General features: G+C 41.7%; 1 pseudogene; it reads right to left on the reverse strand.

Moving 5' to 3' along the window:
- Positions 1 to 22,883, reverse strand: part of LOC135527543 (DALR anticodon-binding domain-containing protein 3-like) — a 35,788-nt pseudogene that overhangs the window by 9,814 nt on the left and 3,091 nt on the right.

Below are 22,883 nucleotides of genomic sequence, written 5' to 3' on the forward strand. Positions count from 1 at the left end.
TTTTTTGAAAAAGGAAACTGGGAGATAGCATGGGAGCATTTGAAACAAATAGTTCAATCTAGGGAGGATGTTCATACGGATGACATTAATTCTTCTGACTAAGCTAATTGGGAGATCCAGGTTTGGAGATCGTTCTTGATTCGATCCAGGAGTAGGAGATCATTTTCCTTGAAAAGGCTATTAAGATCTGGTGTTACGAAGATCCCAAGGTATTGAAATGCCTGTGTCTTCCATTGGAACGGACAGAGTGTCTTCATAGAGCTGGTAAGATTGAGAGGGCAAACAGTGGATTTGTTAAAATGTATCTTATATCCTGAAAACTTGCCATACTCAGCAATTGTGTCTAAAATGGGAGGGATTTCTCAGGGTTAGATATGTAGAGCAAGACATCATCCGCGTAGAGTGAAATCTTGTGCTGTAGCAAGAAGGATATACTTATACTTGGATTGCTCCTTATCAACTATGCCAGAGGCTCCGCCCCCAACAAGTAGAGCAGGGGGGACAGCGAGCACCTTCGTCCTGTGCCCCGTCCCAAAGGGAATCTGTCAGAGTTCAGTCCGTTAGTAGTCACCATGGCATTTGGATTAGAGTATAGGGACTTAATCCATTTAATAAAGTTTGTGCCCATATTGAACTTTAAGACTGAGAACAGAAAGCTCCACTCCATCCTGTCAAACTCCTTCTCAGCATCCAGTGAATATTATCAGAAGAGTACCTGTCTCTAATAAATCCAGTTTGCTCCGCCTTTATTATTTTGGGAAGAAGAGTGGTTAGTCTTTTGGCAAGCAATTTGGTAATGATTTTGTAGTCGAAATCCAACAAGCTTATGGGCCGGAAGGACGAGCAGGATAGTGTCCTTGCCTTTTTTGAGCAACACTGTAATGCGAGCTGTGTGCATAGAGTCTAAGAGAACTCAGTTTTTGCAAAAATCATCCAGCATTGGCATGAAAATAGGGCTAAACTGGGGCCAAAAAGCTTTGTAGAACTTTTGGAAATCCATCTGGGCCTGAGGACTTATTAGGTGGCATGGAGGTAGTTTCCTCCAGCTTCTCCTCAGGAGTGAAGGGGGAGTTGAGATCTTCTTGGTCGGTCTCTGATAGTTTAGGTAGCGAGATTCCCTCTAGGAAGGAGTGGAGTTCTGCCTCTGTGTGTTCTCTCTCAGAAGTATATAGTTTGCAGTAAAAATCATGAAAACTTAAATTGATCTTTTTTGGGTCATATGTGACCTCGTCCTCTGCTGCTCTTTTTTTAAATTGGTAAGCAAACAATCTACTGGGCCTATTGCTATACTCATTTCTGTTTGGTAAAACAATAAATGAATCTCCCGAGCATAGTCCAAGTTCATCAAAAAGAAAGGAAGACCAAGGCACTCCTCTTATAATTGACTAAAATGCCTTTATTAGTATGGCATGCTCAATAGAAACAACGTTTTTTTTTTTTGGTTTTTTTTACCGACGCGGTTCGGCTGCATGGCCTTCGTCAGGGAGAACAAAAAAAGGAATACAAGGTCCTCTTCTTAACAGCTTTTCAATTGGCCCTAATTGGAAGAAGTGGTGGTTATACAATTGATTGGACACACCTAGTAAGCAATACTATACACATTAAAAAGGTGAAATACTGTGGCTATGTTATCATAATAATACAACTCCAAGCTAGAAGTATCAGAACACTAAAAGGTTAGTTCTAACCTTAAATATGACTGGGAGAAGTGTCAAGAATAAGAAAGCTACATATTCCATAGTACACTAGAACACAGCAAAACATGAACAGTCGAACCATAGCTGAGGGCAATTGAGCAAAATGTCCACTAGATGACAGCAAATGGACCCATCACGACCCTACAGGAAGGGTGAGAAATCCATATCTTCATTTAAACCAGGGTATTTAGTGGCCTGTAGTTTGTAAATCCATATCTTCATTTAAACCAGGGTATTTAGTGACCTGTAGTTTGTAAATCCATATCTTCATTTAAACCAGGTTATTTAGTGACCTGTAGTTTGTAAATCCATATCTTCATTTAAACCAGGGTATTTAGTGACCTGTAGTTTGTAAATCCATATCTTCATTTAAACCAGGGTATTTAGTGGCCTGTAGTTTGTAAATCCATATCTTCATTCAAATCAGGGTATTTAGTGGCCTGTAGTTTGTAAATCCAAAAACTTTCCCTCTGGTTTAACTGTTTAAGACGGTCCCTTTTCTAATAGAGGTTGGAATATGATCAATACCCATAGCTTGTAGGGAGGCAGGGTTGCCATGGTGTAGGGACTTGTAGTGCCTTGCCATGGGGTAGTCTTCATTGCCTACCCGTATGGTATACTTGTGTTCCGCTAAGCAGTCTTGAAGGCGTCTCTTTATCCGTCCAATGTAGAACACCTTGCACGGTGGACATTCCAATCTAGATGACATGAGTGGTTTCACAGTTAATGAAATGCTTGACGTAATACTCCATTTAGGAAGCTGTGTCAACAAAATACTTCTTCTGTACAATATTACTGCAATGATTGCAATGGTTACATTTAAAAGAGACATTGGGTTTGTGGTCAAAACATAATAATTATCTTCTGAGTATAGTCCAAGTTCAGTTTGGCTTTGGCTGCTTTAAGTTGACTCCAGGAGGTGCTGTCTGGGGATTGTTTATGTACTTTTTCAGTGTTCCAGCTCCCTCAAGATCTAGCCTGTGTGCTTCCATTGCTTTTTTATTAGAGGAAGCATATGCAAGTAGATGACCTCTTGGTGTGGCTTTGGCTGCGTCCCACATTGTGGCCGGAGAAAAGTCTTTGTTGTCTTGTGTGAAGTTGTCTATCCATGTAGTTACCAATGTACGGAACGCTTCGTTTGATAACATGGAGGTGTTGAATTTCCAGCTCTTTGACCTCGGAATGTTTTTGCAGAGGTCAAAGCGGAGGTGGACAAAGGCGTGATCTGAAAGTGCTATGGGTCCGATTGTACACGTGGCTGAATGAAACTCTTGTAATCTATACGGGAGTAGGTGTTATGGACATTAGAGTAGGATGTATAGTCCATAGATGAGCTATTAGTCTCTGTCCAGATATCTATCAGTCCCATCTCTTTAGTAAGAGAGTTAAACATCTTTGCAGATCTAGCATTTGTGGTGGGGACTTGAGTTGATTTGTCCATGGTTGGGTAGAGGGTACAATTAAAATCTCCAGCCAGCACTCCAAAGGAAACACAATGCTCATTGAACAGGGTTGCCCATACATTGATCCAGTTATCAAAATAAATCTCCCCTCCGGATCAGATATGGTTTTGTTAATTATAAATGGAAACATTCTTATGGATAATTATGGCTGTACCTCTACTGTTTGATTTGAAAGATGAGAAATACACCAGTCCAAAGTTTGGCATCACAAAAGGTGTGTCTCTTGTAATAGTGCAATGTCTGGTTTTTCCATTTTTAGAGCACATAGTATCTTTTTCTGTTTTATTGCATGACCTAGACCATGGCAGTTCCATGTCAATAGATTTAAGGTACTAGTCATTGTCATCGAACAGTAATCGAACTTTAGTGCAAGTCATCTCTGGGTAAAGGTGGATAATACAGCTTACAGTTACAGCTGCAATCACATAAAATAAAAATAAATGGTGTACATAACAGAACCATCTCTGAACACCCCAGACGAGTTCCCAGAACAACTCAACATATCCCGTTCGATCTATTACCCCCCCCCGCTCAGTCTCAATTCTGTGTTCCGAAAAAAGAAAAAGTTAGCAACGCAAAACGTCTCCCCCTCCCCACCAAAGAAATGCCTCATCCTCTCCTCATTGAGTAAATGACAACATAGCCCTAGTCTAGACCACATACATTTTTTTTTTAAATCAATAGCCCAGTCTACATATACCTCCCACAAGGGACGTAGGGCTAATCGTTTGGACCAAATAAAACAGAAATGTTGGGGCAAATCCTAAAGAGGGATGTATAGGATAAGTTGTTTGTTTTTATTAAAATGTAATATCAACAGGATAAGGCCATAGGCATAAAATTGAGCTTCTCGTTAGGTCTGTAAGTGTGTCATAATCGATGGTGGGGGCCTATGTGAAATTGAGAACGACAAATAATAATAAAAAAAGTGGGTATATTTTTTTAGCCCTTTTTCTCCCCAATTTCGTGGTATCCAATTGTTTTAGTAGCTGCTATCTTGTCTCATCGCTACAACTCCCGTACGGGCTCGGGAGAGAAAGTCATGCGTCCTCCGGTACACAACCCAACCAAGCCGCACTGCTTCTTAACACAGCGCGCATCCAACCCGGAAGCCAATGTGTCGGAGGAAACACCGTGCACCTGGCAAACTTTGTTAGCCCGGCCCGCCACAGGAGTCACTGGTGCGCGATGAGCCAAGGCTATCCCTACCGGCCAAACCCTCCCTAACCCAGACGACGCTAGGCCAAATTGTGTGTCGGCATATTCCATCTCACAGGTCATGGTGTAAAGTGAGTTTGGCATTTACCACTGTAATGGTGATGATTTTCGCCACCTGTAGGACTCGTTCCTTGTCAGTAAATCTCAGGAAACGTATGGTGATTGGGCGAGGTGGTTGTCTGGCTGCTGGTGGGAGCCTCAGTGCTCGGTGAGCTCTCTTGAGTTCAATGGGCCTGTGTGGAGCCACTCGGGAAGTTTGTCTTGCAGGTGGCGGATCAGTGGCATGTTTCCCTCTTCTTTTTCGCCCAGATTTAACATAACACAATTATTCATTTGCCCCGTTTTCCAGGTCCTGTTTTCTTTCCCAGATGCTCTATTTCCTTTTTAGCATATGCTATTGTTTCCATGGCGTCTGTCAGTGAGTTTTCCATGGATAGGATTTGCCTGCCTCATCCAGGTGCCCCGAGTTGATGGTTCTTGTTGTTGAGGTCAGGCAAAGCATTTTCCAGGGTTGTCACTTTGCCCCCTATCGCACTGAGCTGAGAGAGTTAATGCCATCTAATTTGATGTTGAGTTCTGTACGTTGTGATCTCAGCTCAGAAAGGATGTCTTCGACAAAGTGCGAGGTTGGGCCTCGTGGGGGAACGGGTCCTCTTGCTACTGGCGCTAGATTTTTCTGAAACAAGCTGCTTCTTGGAGGCTTTTTCTGCCGCTAATGCTCGAGACCGGGTAAAAATGTCACCTGTAATATGGCCTTTTGTAGCCGCCATAACTTTTGACTAAAGCTAAAAGGAGTTTTAACTTGAAGTGGAGGAAACTACTTGTGCGGAACTCTTAGTTCATGCGGCCAACTCATTCAAGGGTCACGTGATCCCCCCACTTCTTGTTTTTATAAAAACATTCAATGTGTAGGAAATCCTAAATGGTTTGCATAGTCAACTTACACACACCACTGACACACACACTTACCCCACCAGACATGCCACCAGGGGTCTATTCCCAGTCCCCAGGTCCAGAACAAATTAAAGGAAACATACAGTATTATACAGAGCCATGATTGAATGGAACTCCCTTCCATCTTATATAGCGGAAGTGAACAGCAAACCTGGTATCAAACAACAAAGAAAGAAACACCTCATGGCACATTTACATTGAGTTAATAAAGCTGCATACAAACCTGGTCTCTTTTTTGCTTTCTTGAGTAAGGCAGCTCCAAAATGCAGGTGTTCCAGCCTAGCTCAGGGCTTTCGGTGGTGGGGCAAGCCAGCAGAAAATGGAGCATTGTGCCTGATTGGCTCAGTTTTCTATCACTCATGGCACAGTACATCATCCCCAATTTTAAGGTTAGAGACCGAACATTTTAGCTCCTTGGGTTCTGCCATATGTTTACATTAGAAGTACCCATCCAAGAAGGCTCAAGGTCACAGGCCACAGATAGAATGACATCAAATCACGTTATATCTACTGTAGCTTTGATTGGACTGATCATGTGAACATCAAAATATCAAAATATTAGCTAGCAAACTAGCAGTCGTCACCATGAATCAAGTCGACAAACAAATCCTTTTCGATCCTTGTCATATGAAGAGAAATTAGAGACAAAACATATCGGTGCTCATCGGCCATAAACATTACACAAGTTGGAAATAGCAAATTCAACAATGAGTGGTTTGGGAAGGAATCAGTGGCTAACTGAGTTCAAGACAACTTAGAACTCGTGAAAAACGAGCTACGACTGGGAAAATATCTTTCTCTTTGATGACAATTTGCCCACGAAGGACCGCCACGCCCCTTTCCTGTTCAAGCACATCACAACGTGAGTCCAAAAATGTCTTATGCAGCTCCATAAATTATATAGGATACCAGAGGGATATGTATACTGTAGCTAAAGTAATGTTAAGTGAGTGTTGTGTAGTAAGCCGTTAGTAGCTCATGTGCCTCACACTAATAATTTGGCCAATTTTCACCAACGTGGTAGTGTAAACCTATCGTTCGTGGCCGGTGTGGGCTTGTTTGCCTATAACCTGTTTTAGAGAAAAGTAATCATTGAATATTGTAAGAGCTTTCATTTCTGATTATATGTATGAACGGCCCATGATCTAAATTCTGTCGCTGTACATTTCAAAAGTGATGAACAAATAGTTATATTGACTACGTCTGTCCGAGCTCCCTCATTAAGGTCTTCATTGAAATTACGGACGGCCTCTTATTCACTTGTCGTGCCCTTGTGACATAGTTTGTACATCTCAATTGTCAGTAGAAACCACATTTGTTAAAGCAAGTCAGCCATATCAGCTATGTTTCTTTAAAAGGCAGTATATGAGGCTAAATGAACTGTAGCAGTGGTAAAGTGTTGGGACTGCTGTTGGGACAGCTTTATGTAAGCCCTAACAGTTTGTGGGCACCGTTTCTCACCGTTATAGTGCAATTAATGTATTGGTTAGTGTTGTGTAGTGGCTTTGCTGGCATGCATCCCACATGTTATTTTTTGCCCCACCAAGATTTACATGCTAAAATCGCCACTGGGTGTGTGTATGTACTGACATGTATTTTTTTAATTTAACCTTTATTTAACCAGGAAGGGCACATTGAGATTTAAAATCTCTTTTTCAAGAGCGTCCTGGCCAAGATAGGCAGCACCAAGTCATTACAAAAATGACAGACAAACAACATGAAAAACTACAAGTAATCTAGTAAAAACCATAGGATTCACAACAGTATAACAAAATCAAAAACAGAAAATTAAAAACATTGACATGCCAGGGAATCAGTCTCAAGCATCAGTGATTTAAAAATACCAAATCGGGACAAGTTCTTCCAGTTTAAAAGTATTTTGTAAGGCGTTCCAAGACGATGGTGCAGAGTACATAAAAGCCCTTTTACCAATTTCAGTTGGGACATTTGGAACAGTTAGCAGGACAAAGTCCAGCGAACGAAGAGAGTGCCCACCACATTTCTGAACAATAAAAAATGCCCAAATAAAAATAGGTAGTAAACCCAAAATGGCTTTGTAAATAAAAGTATACCAGAGTGAGCCTATGATTGACTAGAGAAGGCCAGCCAACACTGGTATACAAAGTGCAGTGGTGTCTCAAAGTGCCATGGTAAAGGCTGTCAATTGATCTCAAACACTGAGCAGAAGCATTCATATATAACATGTGGTCATAGTTCAGTATAGGTATATATGTAGCTGATACTAGCCTCCTTCTGGCTTCAAAAGAAAAACAGGCCTTATTCCTAAAATAAAATCCCAATTTCAGCTTCAATTTTTTGTAAGTTGTTGAATATGCAATTTAAAACAGTGGCCGTCTTCAATTAAAATTCCAAGATATACCTCCTTGCCCTGACAGGTAGTAGTAGGTGAAAGGTTCAGAGGTCTATTTCTTGCTTTAGAAAACACCCATAGTTTAGTCATTGTTGAGGATAAGCTTCAATTGACACAAGGTATGTTGAACAGTATAAAAAGCAGTTTGCACGTTCTGGAAAGCTTTTGTAAGAGATGAGGCACAACACTAAATAACAGTATCATCAACATAAAAATGAAGTTGCGCATTTGACATTTTTGTCTAAATCATTTATATAAATAGTGAATAAGAGAGGACCAAGTACAGAGCCTTGGGGCACACCATTAAAGACAGACAATTTAACAGACATAAGCCCTTCAAATTGAGAGCACTGAGTTCTATCAGACAGATAGTTAGCAAACCATGCAACTGCATGCTCTGAAAGACCTACACTCGACAACATCTGCCTTAGTATAGCATGATCAAATGCCTTAGAGAGATCAATAAAAAGTGAGACACAGTGCTGTTTTTTGTCAAGGGCTTCAGTGATATCATTTAAAACAGTCATGGCTGCTGTAATTGTGCTATGCTTCTCCCTGAAGCCCGATTGATACATTGATAAAATGGAGTTAGTAAATAAAAACTATTTTAGCTGTTCACTCACAAGGGTTTCAAGCATTTTCACCAGGGGTGACCACTTTGAGAGTGACCTATAATTATTTAAAAGGGTTGGATCTCCCCCTTTTTCATTACATTCCAGGGTTAGATTGAACAGATATGTAAGTGGTTCAGCTATGAAATCAACTGCCAGATTTAAAAAGCAGGGATCCAAAAGATCAGGACCTGCCGGCTGATCTAAGGATTTCAGGGCTTTATGTACCACCTGCACTGAGAATGGCAAAAAGCTAAAAGTTTGACCAGCTCTCACTGGTTCATCCACACAGGGTTGTACAGAGACAGCTTACCAGATGATACAAAGTGCTCATTGAAACAATTCAGCATTTCAGTTGTGTCATATAAGCAACAGAGTCCTTCAATACACATGGCGGTAATTCATTAACATGACCAGACATAGACGTAATAGCCTTCTAAAACTTTAGGGTCATTCAGGTTATCAGTGGTAACAGACAAAATATTCAGATTTGGCCTTCCTGAGAAGAAAAGACACTTGTTTCGTAACTGCCTAAAAATAAGTCAATCAGCATCTGAACAGGATTTCCTTGCTTTAGCCCAGGCTAGATTACGGTCGTGAAAAATACAAGACAGCTTAGAAGAAAACAATGGATTAACCCGCCCTTTAACCCTGAACCTGCGGAATGGGGCATGTTTGTTTACCCTTTGGAAAAAAAACATCATGAAAGAATTTCCAGGCAGTTTCCACATCAGGGATAAGCTCAATCTTACTCCAGTCAAAATAAAACAAATCATGAAAGAAAGCCTGCTCATTAAAACACTTCAGATTTCTCTTAAAACGTGGGTTTGTCTTAGGACCTTAGTATTTCTAACAGCAACAACAGCACAATGGTCACTTAAATCATTACAAAAAACAACAATCGCAGAATATTTATGTGGAACATTTGTCAATATCAAATAAGTCAGGGTAGATTTATCTGGGCATTTAAGATTTGGGCAAGTGGGGGAGTTAATCAACTTGGTAAGATTCATAGAATTACAAAACATTTTTAAATAATCAGACACCGGCTTTAATCAACACCAATTGAGATCACCAATCAAGATCATTTCACCGGAAAAGAAGTTTAGACATAATGTGCGTCAGAGAAGAAAATGCATCACCGAGAGCAGAGGGGGCTCTATAACAGCCAATCACAGTCATAGAGTGCAGAGGGGGGTCTATAACAGCCAATCACAGTCATAGAGAGCAGAGGGGGGTCTATAACAGCCAATCACAGTCATAGAGAGCAGAGGGGGGTCTATAACAGCCAATCACAGTCATAGAGAGCAGAGGGGGCTCTATAACAGCCAATCACAGTCATAGAGAGCAGAGGGGGGTCTATAACAGCCAATCACAGTCATAGAGAGCAGAGGGGGGTCTATAACAGCCAATCACAGTCATAGAGAGCAGAGGGGGGTCTATAACAGCCAATAACAGTCATAGAGAGCAGAGGGGGGTCTATAACAGCCAATCACAGTCATAGAGAGCAGAGGGGGGTCTATAACAGCCAATAACAGTTATAGAGAGACCCTTTGAAACCTCAATATTCAAAGCAAGAAATTCCAACTGTTTACAAATAGTTTCAGACTTTGCCACAGTTACAGGGAATTGAGATTTGACATATATAGCCACACCCCCAACTTCTTAACCCGATCAGTGCGATAAACATTGTAACCACTTATACAAATATCCTTATCAAAAACAGACTTGCTGAGCCAGGTTTCAGAAAACACAATTACATCAGCATCGATTGATTTAGCCCAAATCCTAACCCCATCAATTTGTGACAACAGGCTGCGTACATTTAAATGGAAAATACCAAAACCAGATCTTGATTTAAAATCAGAGGGGGTTTGGAGACATTGCATATCAGGGCCAGGGTTAGGTTGCAAGTTACCTGATATCAACAAAAGAAGAATAACTAGGCACCCTGGTTAATCATGGCTTCTCTTTTTTTAAGAGACCTACTGCAAGCGAATTCTACAAGTGAGTTTCCAGACAATACAAAACAGTCATTTAAAACCATTAGACTTGTATGTGTAACTGATAGATACATTTAAAAACTTGAACATGTAGTGTGTATGTAAATTGTTAAATCCTTTGTCTAATGTATTTATGATATATCGGACCCCAGTAAGACTTGCTGTCTCCATTGGCAATGGCTAATGAGAATCCTAATAAATCAAAATACACACACGATTATCGGTGTGTGCATGCGCGCACTAGCTCCAAGAAGTGAGTCTCTCTCTCAAACAGCTCCTAAGACTCACCGGGCTCGTATGGACTGTTGAGAGCAGCTCAAACCTCACTGTGGCTGAGGTCAAGACCTTGATGATGTCATCCCAAGTTTGGTCTGAAACAGTATTTGGAGTTGTAATAGAAGTGTTAAGTCCAAGGAGGGAGATCACATACCACAACAGTCCCTGATCATACACATGCTACAGAGTTCAGACACATTTAGAAGACTCACCTTCGACTTGTTCTCCATACTCCATCTCTGAGGCCTCCTTCATCTGCACTCTTCTCAGTCTGTAGGACAGGGTGAACAAGGAGCCAATGAGACAGACACACACACAGTGGCTCGATGAGATCTCAATAGGCTACATTAGAGCAAACAGCAGAGAAAAGTGATAATTACGGGGACGAAAGCTGAATCAAAATGAGAAAAGTAGATGTTACTGAAGGTACTGGGCAGCACTGAGGTGAGCTCCAGGTGTCTTCATTGGTCCACAAACAAGATGCCTCTAAGAAACAGATCAAGTAAAAGAGGGGGCGGGAAAAAAAAGGTTACTTTGAGCAATCAATTTATAAGACAACATGAGAAGTTGAGTTACAGCATGAATTTGATAGAAACGAGGCCTTTTAACATAAACAAAAAAAGAAACGTCCCCTTTTCAGGACCATGTCTTTCAAAGAGAATTCATAAAAATCCAAATAACTTCACAGATCTTCATTGTAGAGGGTTTAAACACTGTTTCCCATGCTTGTTCAATGAACCATAAACAATTAATGAACATGCACCTGTGGAACAGTCGTTAAGACACTAACAGCTTACAGACGGTAGGCAATTAAGGTCACAGTTATGAAAACTTAGGACACTAAAGAGGCCTTTCTATTGACTCTGAAAAACACCAAATGAAAGATGCGCAGGGTCACTGCTCATCTGCGTGAATGTGCCTTAGGCATGCTGCAAGGAGGCATGAGGACCGCAGATGTGGCCAAATTGTAATGTCCGTACTGTGAGATGCCTAAGACCACGGTTCAGGGAGACAGGACAGACAGTTGATCGTCCTCGCAGTGGCAGACCACGTGTAACACCTGCACAGGATCGGTACAGCCGAACGTCAAACCTGCGGGACAAGTACAGGATGGCAACAACAACTGCCCGAATTACACCAGGAACGCACAATCCCTCCATCAGTGCTCAGACTGTCCGCAATAGTCTGAGAGATGCTGGACTGAGGGCTTGTAGGCCTGCTGTAAGGCAGGTCCTCACCAGACATCACCGGCAACAAAGTCACCTATGGTCACAAACCCACCATCGCTGGACCAGACAGGACTGGAAAAAAAGTACTCTTCACTGACGAGTTGCGGTTTTGTCTCACCAGGGGTGATGGTCAGACTCGGGTTTATCGTCGAAGGAATGAGCGTTCCACCAAGGCCTACTCTGGAGCGGGATCGATTTGGAGGTTGAGGGTCCGTCATGGTCTGGGGCAGTGTTTCACATCATCGGACTGAGCTTGTTGTCATTGCAGGCAATCTCAACGCTGTGTGTTACAGGGAAGACGTCCTCCTCCCTCATGTGGTACCCTTCCTGCAGACTAATCCTGACATGACCCTCCAGCATGACAATGCCACCAGCTATACTGCTCGTTTTGTGCATGATTTCCTGCAAGACAGGAATGCCGGTGTTCTGCCATGGCCAGCGAAGAGCCTGGATCTCAATCCTATTGAGCACATCTGGGACCTGTTGGATCAGATGGTGGCTTGGTGGAAAAGTGTGGTTACATATCACAGATATGTTAGCGTGCACTGCGCCCGGCCCGCCACAGGAGTCGCTGGTGCGCAATGAGACAAGGACATCCCTACCGGCCAAACCCTCCCTAACGCGGACGACGCTAGGCCAATTGTGCGTTGCCCCACGGACCTCCCGGTCGTGGCCGGCTGCGACAGAGCCTGGGCACGAACCCAGAGTCTCTGATGGCACAGCTAGCGCTGCGATGCAGTGCCCTGGACCACTGTGCCACCCGGGAGGCCCCACGTTGTGCATTCTAAGCAAGTCAAGTCCAGTCCAGTCCAGTTGTAACAAGTTGTCTGAAATCATTTGAGGCTACCAGACAGACCTTTTCATTCGATTTTGATTAGGTAATAATACATTTTAACAATCAAGCAATTTTGACATACCAAAAGACCAGAAGGCCTATGCTAGTAATTGTTCCTTGATGCACCATTGCTGGTGAGCTTACAAAGTAAATGGTTCATATACTTGATCACCAAACCATTTTTGGAGCTGCATACTCATTTATGGCAATCCGCTCTCCCTACAATTTGGCATTTGCACTGCACCCGGTTCTATAGCTGTACAGCAAATCAGCAATCTGTTTGCTTGCTCAGTGGTTTTCAAACTTTGACCCGTGACCTGCAAAAAGGAGTGGTTCAAAGCTTGCGACCCTGCACACGCACATGCAGTCCCTATGCAAATGAAGCCTGTCATTACAGCCATAAATGGGGATGCATCTTCAAAATGCAAGTTACAGAAATCAACTGCAAGTCATTCATGTTAGCAGTCAATATCAACCAGGGATATCATATCACTTCTCTGGAATCCAGAGGCCTACCACAGGGATGGGCAACTCCAGTCCTTGGTAGCCAGAGTGTTGTCACACTTTTCCCGATCCCTAGCAAACACAGCTGAATAAACCAATTATATTCTAAACTGAAGAGCATGAATAGTTGATTACTGGAGTCAGGTGTGTTAGCTGGAGCAAAGGTGTGACACCAATAGGCCCCCGAGGACTGGAGTTGCCCATGCCTAGCCCTTCCTGTATGCAGTCTAGGTTGCAGGATTGGATGGAAAGCCTGATCGGTCTCTGTAGTTTTTTTCTTCCTCACAAATGTCCTAATTAATTTGTCGGAATATGTTACATCTTCATCCCATAAGTGTTGAAGGTAGTGCGATGTTCCAGAGACCTTCAGACATATAGCCAGAACCATCACTGAGGTATATAACCCACCCAAACTTTCTCAAATATGAAAATGATAAATGAAATCACCGGGTAGCTACTGTTGTGGCAAAGATGCATCCGTAGCAGATTGTTAAACACTAAGGTGAATTCAGAATAAGCGGGACACTTTTTGCATTAGTCCAACATGATACATTTCTTAAAGATGTTTTCTAATCACACACAAAAAAATATGTTTAATATCATATTCACAGGAGGCAGGACACACCCATCTGTACACTGAGTCAAAACCATATTTTCAGTTTGCATTTGGTAGACAGACAGCAGGTTAGATAAACTGGGACACCATTATTATGGTCCTAATTGTACCACAATGAAAATGAAATTACATTTTGTGTGATTAGGAAACATCTGAGGATTTCAGAAATGCATAATCTGTTGGGCTTATATGTTGAACAGATGCCTGAAGAGGTTACAGAATACTTAAATGCAAAAAGTGTTCCACTTTTTCTGAATTCCCTCAAATAACAGTGTTCATAACAGCACCACATTAACAAATGAAGAGGATAGTCAGTGTTTTCCCCAAGCGCTGTTTGCAGTCATTTCAGCCAGGTATTTTAGTTTCGTTTTTTGATAGTACAATGATCCCCTCCACTATTCAGTGCTTGTTTTCTCAAAAACTGAAATTGAGAGAACAGTGTTGGATTTTAGCCACCAGGAAACAACAGAGCAATTTCCGCTAGAGAACACAGCCACAAAGTCTGAACAGCTTTCTCAGTTTTACAACAGATGCTACTTAGCTGGGAGAAATCAATAGGAGAATATCACAGCCAATCACAAAACTAAGGGTAAGTAATACTGTGAAACACTATCATTCCACTATTAATGTCAGGTATTAGACATTGTTTAAATTACAACGCTAAAATAAAAATAAAAATCCTATGTGTAGCACCAGAGATGTCTGCAGAGCCCCTCCCACTGAACAAATGCATCTTCTAGCCATCTATTGACAGGACTGGCAGCTCTCAGTCAAAGTGAGCAATGTCCCGCCTCTCGGTACCTTGGTGTGTGTGTGTGTGTGTGTGTGCGTTGTGTGAGCTGTAGTTGAAGTCTAATTTCTACACGTCCCATATAATGTGTTAACGAGGAGTCGAAATCCACAGCCTATTGTTTTCAGGCACATGAAGATATTTTCTTTCGCGAGCAGGGTCCAACGTTAATGATGGCCAGCACGGGCCAGTAAAAGCGTGGATCGCGTAGATCGGGACCATGGTGCTGCTTGAATGAACTGCCAATCATATTGCTCAAATACAAAATGGCGTGACATTTACATGTGTAGTCTTCAAATGGTAGACTGCGGCAGAGCAGGCAAATTTTCAACTGGACATTTCGCTGTGTATTTCATATGGAAAAATGCATTCAAATTTCCCGGAGACCACCAAAACAGAGCTTGTTTGTCAACAAAAATCCCACGGCCCGGGGGATCCTGGCTGGCTCCTCCCATGTTCTTGTGGTAATCTCTCTCTCCTCCACTTTAGCTATGGCTGGTAAAGCAGGACAACTAAAAAAATACTGAATTACAAAATTGAAACATATTGGCAACTTTTTGTATTTTGATGCACCAGTATGTACATTTACATCACAATTTAGCACAGTGCACTATAACCCTAACATCAAAACAGAAGAAAGCTGTCACTGATCCTTACTGTGTGCTACGCAGGGAAACCAAGATTCAACTTGCTGTTTGAAGCTTGCTCTGCCCCCTCTATGTCACACTAAGGAAGTGATGCGATTTTTATGTGGTTTCTCTGCAAGGGCTTAGTAACCACCGTTTAGATTTTCTCTTGTCAGATCAAGAAATAAACATCTCAGGATTAAGCTGTCTCGGTTTATATAATGTCCCACTCTTTCTGAATTCACCCTAATTTATAATGGGCAATATTAAGTCAAATCAAGACATGCAACTTTTCTGTTCTGAAGCACAAATTTGATTTTTTGAAACAAGAATTTTGGTGCAATGCTGTAGGCCTAGGTTAGTGACCAGATTGAATAAGCAAAAGGTATAATACAAATGGTTGGCTATATGTAGCCTATTAAAATATGTAGAAAAATAGATTTTTCCCCCATTCAGTTTCACACTGGCAACCCCCCAAAACCTCACTGCGCTAACTCACCAGACTTGTGGTGATTGACAATTTGCTGGTCCAATCAGAGCTCTGAGAGTATTTCACTAGCCAATCGGTATTTTTGCAAGTACGATACTGGCTGCATTCCAAAAATGTAAAATACCCTCTCCCCTCAGCCCTCAAATTAAGTGAATATCATGACTTATGATGAGTTGACACTTGCAGGGCCCGAGAATAATGAATGCATTTTGTAATGGACCGCCCCTGCCCGGAAATGTGTCACTCGTTTGTCCCACGGTTGTACTTTCAGTCATCATGGAACCACCGGGAGCTGTTGTGTGTGCTTTATATGCGTTAGAGTCAATTATGATTGCATTTCATATATTGGCTAGAAGACAACGCATTCGCAGACATCGAATGCTAACCATCTTGACGATATCAGGTAAATCGAAAATGACAATGTAGAATAGAAAAGTTGTATGCACTAACTAATGTTTCCAAAAGCTAACCAAACAAAAACATAATTACTTTCACGATACGCGTTTGTGCTGTCATGTGCATTATTGGCAGTTTCTAATTTACTTATACTTGTATGTCGACTTCTCCATATTGATGTTGGTTTTACATTTTGGCTGACTTTTCATAGCGAATGTACAATAATCGCAAATTGAATTATGGGGCGTTACAGGCCCCGGAGTGAACAGGATTGTAAACTCACAAACGAGGGCTGAGGGGCTTAGGTTGCCAACTTCCTTTACTTGGCTAATCGTTTGGACCGTTGGCAAAGATGGCCTTGGTGATTCCCCCAAGGGCATAAGGTGAGGGTAAGAGGAGGAGGGTGTGTCTTTTATGTGTTTGAAATACAGCCATTGTCTCTGGCTGCGTGGAGAATAATCCACGTAGATTCTGTGCCACAAAATGAGTGACTAAGCGTTAAAAAACCTGGCCAAATACTTTCAAGTCATCCATCTCAAGTCAAAGTCCCGAGTTTTAGGCTCCAAATCAAGTCTCAAGTTTTTTTTAAAGTAAACTCGAGTCAGACTCCAGTCAAAGTCATGTGACTTGAGTCCACACTTCTGGTCCAAGCTCTCTCGGAAAGGTTTGGGAAAAAAAATCTGTCACAAGTGTTGGTGTTTTAAAAGGATATTGTTGTCACAGTGAGGCCTGATCACACTTTATTTTCATTCTTCTTAGAATGATTCAATCTCCAAATTAATAGGTGGCCTTGTTCTGTCTGACAATATTTTTATACATTGTCAAATTGTGAATGAAGAGACTGATGAACAGCTCAGCATGGAATTGACAGAGGCAGGGAAAATGGAAAACACACTTTTGTATTTTTACCAAAAAGCGACTTTGAGAATCCTTCCACAGTCACATGCAAGTAAGACATTTTGATTTCTATATATGATTACAAAGACCAGATACTGAGCTTTTCAAAATGCTTACATTTGCTAAACAACAAAAAACTAAATGCTCTTTCAAAATATCACTTATTCTTGGGATAACCGCAAGTCCATCCATTTCTCAAGTGAGCATTCGCAAGACAAAAGTATGTTTGGGAAAAATATATTCTATTTCGATTGTATTCCGTTATATTATTACTATATACACCATATACTGAGTGTACAAAACAGTAAGAACACCTTCCTAATATTCAGTTGCTTTTATCCTCAGAAGAGGATCACTTTTCTGGGGACATGGACTCAACAAGGTGTCGAAAGCATTCCACAGGGATGCTGGCCCATGTTGACCAATGTTTTCCACAGTTGTGTGAAGTTAGCTGGATGTCCTTTGGGTAGTGGACCAGTCTTAATATACACGGGAAATCGTTGAGCGTGAAACCCAGCAGCGTTGAAATTCTTGGTACAAACTGGTGCGTCTGGCACCTACTACCCCGTTCACTAAAGTCTTTTGACTTGCCCATTCACCCTCTGAATGGCACACATAGACAATCCACGTCTCAATTATCTCAAGGCTTAAAAATCATTCTATACCCGGCTCCTCCCCTTAATCTACACTGATTGGTATTCATCACGGCTATTCTAGTGTTAAATAATTCAAATGCTTTGATGTCTGTCCTATCATTAGTATTTTATCCTCTGCATTATTAAATCGGTGACCAACATACCTTGTTGGCAAGTGGGATTTGATGGTTTTTGTAATAGAAGGAGTAACATAACACACTACCTTGCACAGAAAGTAGTATTGTAATATAACACATTATTTTGATTGAAAGTTACGAGCAATACGTCATATTTTACAAGTAACGAATCCCAACACTGATCATATGTGGTTGCAGCAAGGATAGATTTATAAACTGATTTTGGATAAAGTAAAGTTGGAGCAACAAAAATGTATTTTTCATTTACAAAAATTGGTGCACCTCTACTGGTTAGTCTGGGGAGGTACAGTTTGTCATCATGTGGTCGTTAATGCGTTGCCGTAAACAAACCTGTGTCACTGTTGCACCACTTGCTCTCCACAGCATTGCTATCTGCTGCTGACGGAACTCATCCTGACAGGAAGTGACATGTACTGCGGTTGCCGTGGATACCTTGGTCAATAAGAGATGTGAAAAACATGAGACCCTATACTCTTTAGTATTGTATGAACATACACAACATAGCAGCTATAGTAGTACACGGCTGTAGCTTGATGTTTAAAGTTTGGGGGGGGAGAAAATGTTACTCACAGTGCAGCCTGCAGAAGCCCTGTCCAGTTGGGCCAGATGAGACACACTGTCCCTTTGCACTGAGGACAAATCAACAGGGTTATGGGTTACAGACTGCTCCTATAGACTGTTAATCTCTGTAGGTTTTACTTATCTAAACTACATTAAAGTAAGTTTCATATCTAAAGGTGACCTATAGGCCTTGCTCCCTGTGAAAGAAATCCATTTCATTGAGCAATTTGACCCTACCATTTACCAATGCATTCGGGAAAGTATTCAAACCCCTTCCCTTTTTCCACATTTTGTTAAGTTACTGCCCTATTCTAAAATTGATTGATGAGGGGAAAAAATAATTCAATCTACACACAATACCCCATAATCCAAAGTGAAAACAGGTTTGTAGAAATCTATGCAAATGTATTAAATTAAAAACATACCTTATTTACAATCAGACCCTTTGCTATGCGACTCAACATTGAGTTCAGGTGCATCCTGTTTCCATTGATCATCCTTGAGATGTTTTTACAACTTGATTGGAGTCCACCTGTGGTAAATTCAATTGATTGTACATGATTTGGAAAGACAACACCTGTCTATATAAGGTCCCACAGTTAACAGTGGAAGTCCGTAGAGCACCGAGACAGGATTGTGTTGTAGCACAGATCTGGGGAAGGGTACAGAAAAATGTCTGCAGCATTGAAGATCCCCAAGATCACAGTGGCCTTCATAATTCTTAAATGGAAGATGTTTGGAACCACCAAGACACTTCCTAGAGCTGGCCATCCAGCCAAACTGAGCAATCAGGGGAGAAGGGCCTTGGTCAGGGAAGTGACCAAGAACCTGATGGTCACTGTGACAGAGCTCTATAGTTCCTCTGTGGAGATGGGAGAACCTTCCAGAAGGACAGCCATCTCTGCAGCCCTCCACCAATCAGGCCTTTATGGTAGAGTTGCCAGACAGAGGCCACTCCTCAGTAAAAGGCATACAACAGCCTGCTTGGAGTTTGCCAAAAGGCACCTAAAGGACCATGAGAAACAAGATTCTCTTGTCTGATAAAACCAAGAATGAACTCTTTGGCCTATTAAGCATCACATCTGGAGGAAACCTAGCACCATCCCTATGGTGAAGCATGGTGGTGGCAGCATCATTTTGTGGGGATGTTTTTCAGCGGCAGGAACTGGGAGACTAGTCAGGATCAAAGGAAAGATGTACAGAGAAACTTGATGAAAACCTGCTCCAGAGCACTCAGGACCTCAGTGGGGTGAAGGTTCACCTTTCAACAGGACAACGACTCTAAGCACACAGCCAACACAACGCAGAATTGGCTTCGGGACAAGTCTGGGAATGTCCTTGAATGGGCCAGCCAGAGTCCGGACATGAACCCGATCAAACATCTCTGGAGACCTGAAAATAGCTCTGCAGCGACTCTCCCCATCCAACTTGACAGAGCTTGAGAGGATCTGCAGAGAAGAATGAAAGAAACTCCCCAAATACAGGTGTGCCAAGCATGAAGACTTGAGGCTATAATAGCTGCTTCAACAAAGTACTGAGTAAAGGGTCTGAATACTTATGTAAATGTGATTTTTAACACATTTGCAAAAATAATAAATGAAACTGTTTTTGCTTTATAGTGATAAGGTATTGTCTAGATTGATGAGGGGAAAAACTATTTAATCATCCTTAGAATAAGTCTAATGTAACAAAATGTAGAAAAAGTTAAGGGGTCTGAATACTTTCCCAATGCACTGTATGGGTTATTCATATGTTAAGACATTTAAAACCAATCCCCAGGTCAAAAGGTCAATGTTTGTCTCACCTGTACAGCTGCCCAGGCTGGGGTCATACCCTGGCAGCTGCTCCTCCTGAAACACCCTCTTCACGTTCACCCTGAGCATCTCCTCTTTATCTCCATCTGTATTCTTTCCTTCACTCTCTCTTCTTCCATCTGTCTCCTCTCTTTCTCTGTACGGGGAATTCTGTAAAGCCTCCAAAATGTTCCCCTCCCTCTCGTTATTGGTCCAGCTGATGGGCACTGTGGGCCAATCGATGCCAAGCAATCGGAGGAAGACAATGATGTCACTTTCCTCTGGCAGCACAGGGCAGCAAGACACAATAAACCTGAGAAAAACAGTGATGCCACTGACATATGATATAGTGGTAAAGCAACACCCTATATCTACGCAGTCTAGCACATATTTATGTGCACTTAACATACAACTCAGCAAATACATACAGTACTAGTCAAATGTTTGGACTCATTCAACGGTTTTTCTTTAATTTTTACTATTTTCTACATTGTAGAATAATAGTGAAGACAATCAAAACTATGAAATAACACATGGAATCATGTAGTAACCAAAAAAAAGTGTTAAAACAAAATATATTTTGATATTCTTCAAAGTAGCCACCCTTTGCCTTGATGACAGCTTAGCACACTTGGCATTCTCTCAACCAGCTTCACCTGGAATGCTTTTCCAAGTCTTGAAGGAGTCCCCACATACGCTGAGCGCTTGTTGGCTGCTTTTCCTTCACTCTGAGGTCTGACTCATCCCAAACCATCTCAATTTGGTTGAGGTCGGCAGAATGTGGAGGCCAAGTCATCTGATGCAGCACTCCATCACTCTCCTTCTTGGTCAAATAGCCCTCACACAGCCTGGGAGGTGTGTTGGATCATTGTCCTGTTGAAAAACTAATGATAGTCCCACTAAGGGCAAATGTGATGGGAAGGCGTATCGCTACAGAATGCGGTGGTAGCCATGCTGGTTACTGCCTTGAATCGAAATAAAAATAACTGAGTGTCACCAGCAAAGCACACACACCATCACACCTCCTCCTCCATGCTTTACGGTGAGAAATACAGATGTTGAGATTAGAGGTCGACCGATTATGATTTTTCAGCGCCGATACCGATTAATCGGCCGATTAATTTATTTATTGATTTGTTCTAATGACAATTACAACAATACTGAATGAACACTTATTTTAACTTAATATAATGCATCAATAAAATCAATTTAGCCTCAAGTAAATAATGAAACATGTTCAATTTGGTTTAAATAATGCAAAAACAAAGTGTTGGAGAAGAAAGTAAAAGTGCAATATGTTCCATGTAAAATATGTGCCATGTAAGAAAGCTAATTTTTCAGTTCCTTGCTCAGAACATGAGAACATATGAAAGCTGGTGGTTCCTTTTAACATGAGTCTTCAATATTCCCTGGTAAGAAGTTTTAGGTTGTAGTTATTATAGGAATTATAGGACTATTTCCCTCTATACCATTTGTATTTCATTAACCTTTGACTATTGGATGTTCTTATATGCACTTTAGTATTGCCAGTGTAACAGTATAGCTTCCGTCTCTCTCCTCGCTTCTCCCTGGGCTCGAACCAGCAACACAACGACAATTAACGCGTGCTAACTAGCTAGCCATTTCACTTCGGTTACACGAGCCTCATCTCGGGAGTTGATAGGCTTGAAGTCATAAACAGCGCAATGCTTGACGCACAACAAAGAGCTGCTGGCAAAACGCACGAAAGTGCTGTTTGAATGAATGTTTACGCGCCTGCTTCTGCCTACCACCGCTCAATCAGATACTTGTATGCTCAGTCGGATTATATGCAACGCAGGACACGCTAGATAATATCTAGTAATATCATCAACCATGTGTAGTTAACTAGTGATTATGATGGATTGTTTTTTATAAGATAAGTTTAATGCTAGCTAGCAACTTACCTTGGTTTACTACATTCGTGTAACTCCTTAGAGGCAGGTCGTTATTGCGTTGGACTGGTTAAGGTTGCAAGATTGGATCCCCCGAGCTGACAAGGTGAAAATCTGTTGTTCTGCCCCTGAACAAGGCAGTTAACCCACTGTTCCTAGGCCGTGATTGAAAATAAGAATGTGTTCTTAACTGACTTGCCTAGTTAAAGATTAAATAAAGGAGTAAAAAAAATATGTTTTTAAATGAAAACTTGAAATCGGCCCTAATTAAAAATCGGCCATTCTGATTAAATCGGTCAACCTCTAGTTGAGATCATCCGTTCACCCACACTGTGTCTCACAAAGACACAGCGGTGCTAACCAAAAATCTCCAATTTGGACTCCAGACCAGAGGACAAATTTCCACTGGTCTAATGTCCATTGCTCGTTTTTCTTGGCCCAAGCACGTCTCTTCTTCTAATTGGTGTCCTTTAGTAGTGGTTTCTTTGCAGCAATTCGACCACGAAGGCCTGATTCACACAGTCTCCTCTGAGCAGTTGATGTTGAGATGTGTCTGTTACTTCAGCTCTGTGCATTTACTTGGGCGAGGCTGGTAACTCTAATGAACTTATCCTCTGCAGCAGAGGCAACTCTGGGTATTCCTTTCCTGTGGTGGTCCTCATGAGAGACAGTTTTATCACAGAGCTTGATGTTTTTTGCAACAGCACTTGAAATTTTCTGGATTGACTGACCTTAAAGTAATGGACTGTTGTTTCTCTTGACTTATTTGAGCTGTTATTGCCATAGTATGGACTTAGTCTTTTACCAAATAGGGCCATCTTCTGAATACCACCTCTACCATGTCACA

This window comes from Oncorhynchus masou, chromosome 33, assembly GCF_036934945.1.
Source record: "Oncorhynchus masou masou isolate Uvic2021 chromosome 33, UVic_Omas_1.1, whole genome shotgun sequence".
Classification (NCBI taxonomy): domain Eukaryota; kingdom Metazoa; phylum Chordata; class Actinopteri; order Salmoniformes; family Salmonidae; genus Oncorhynchus; species Oncorhynchus masou.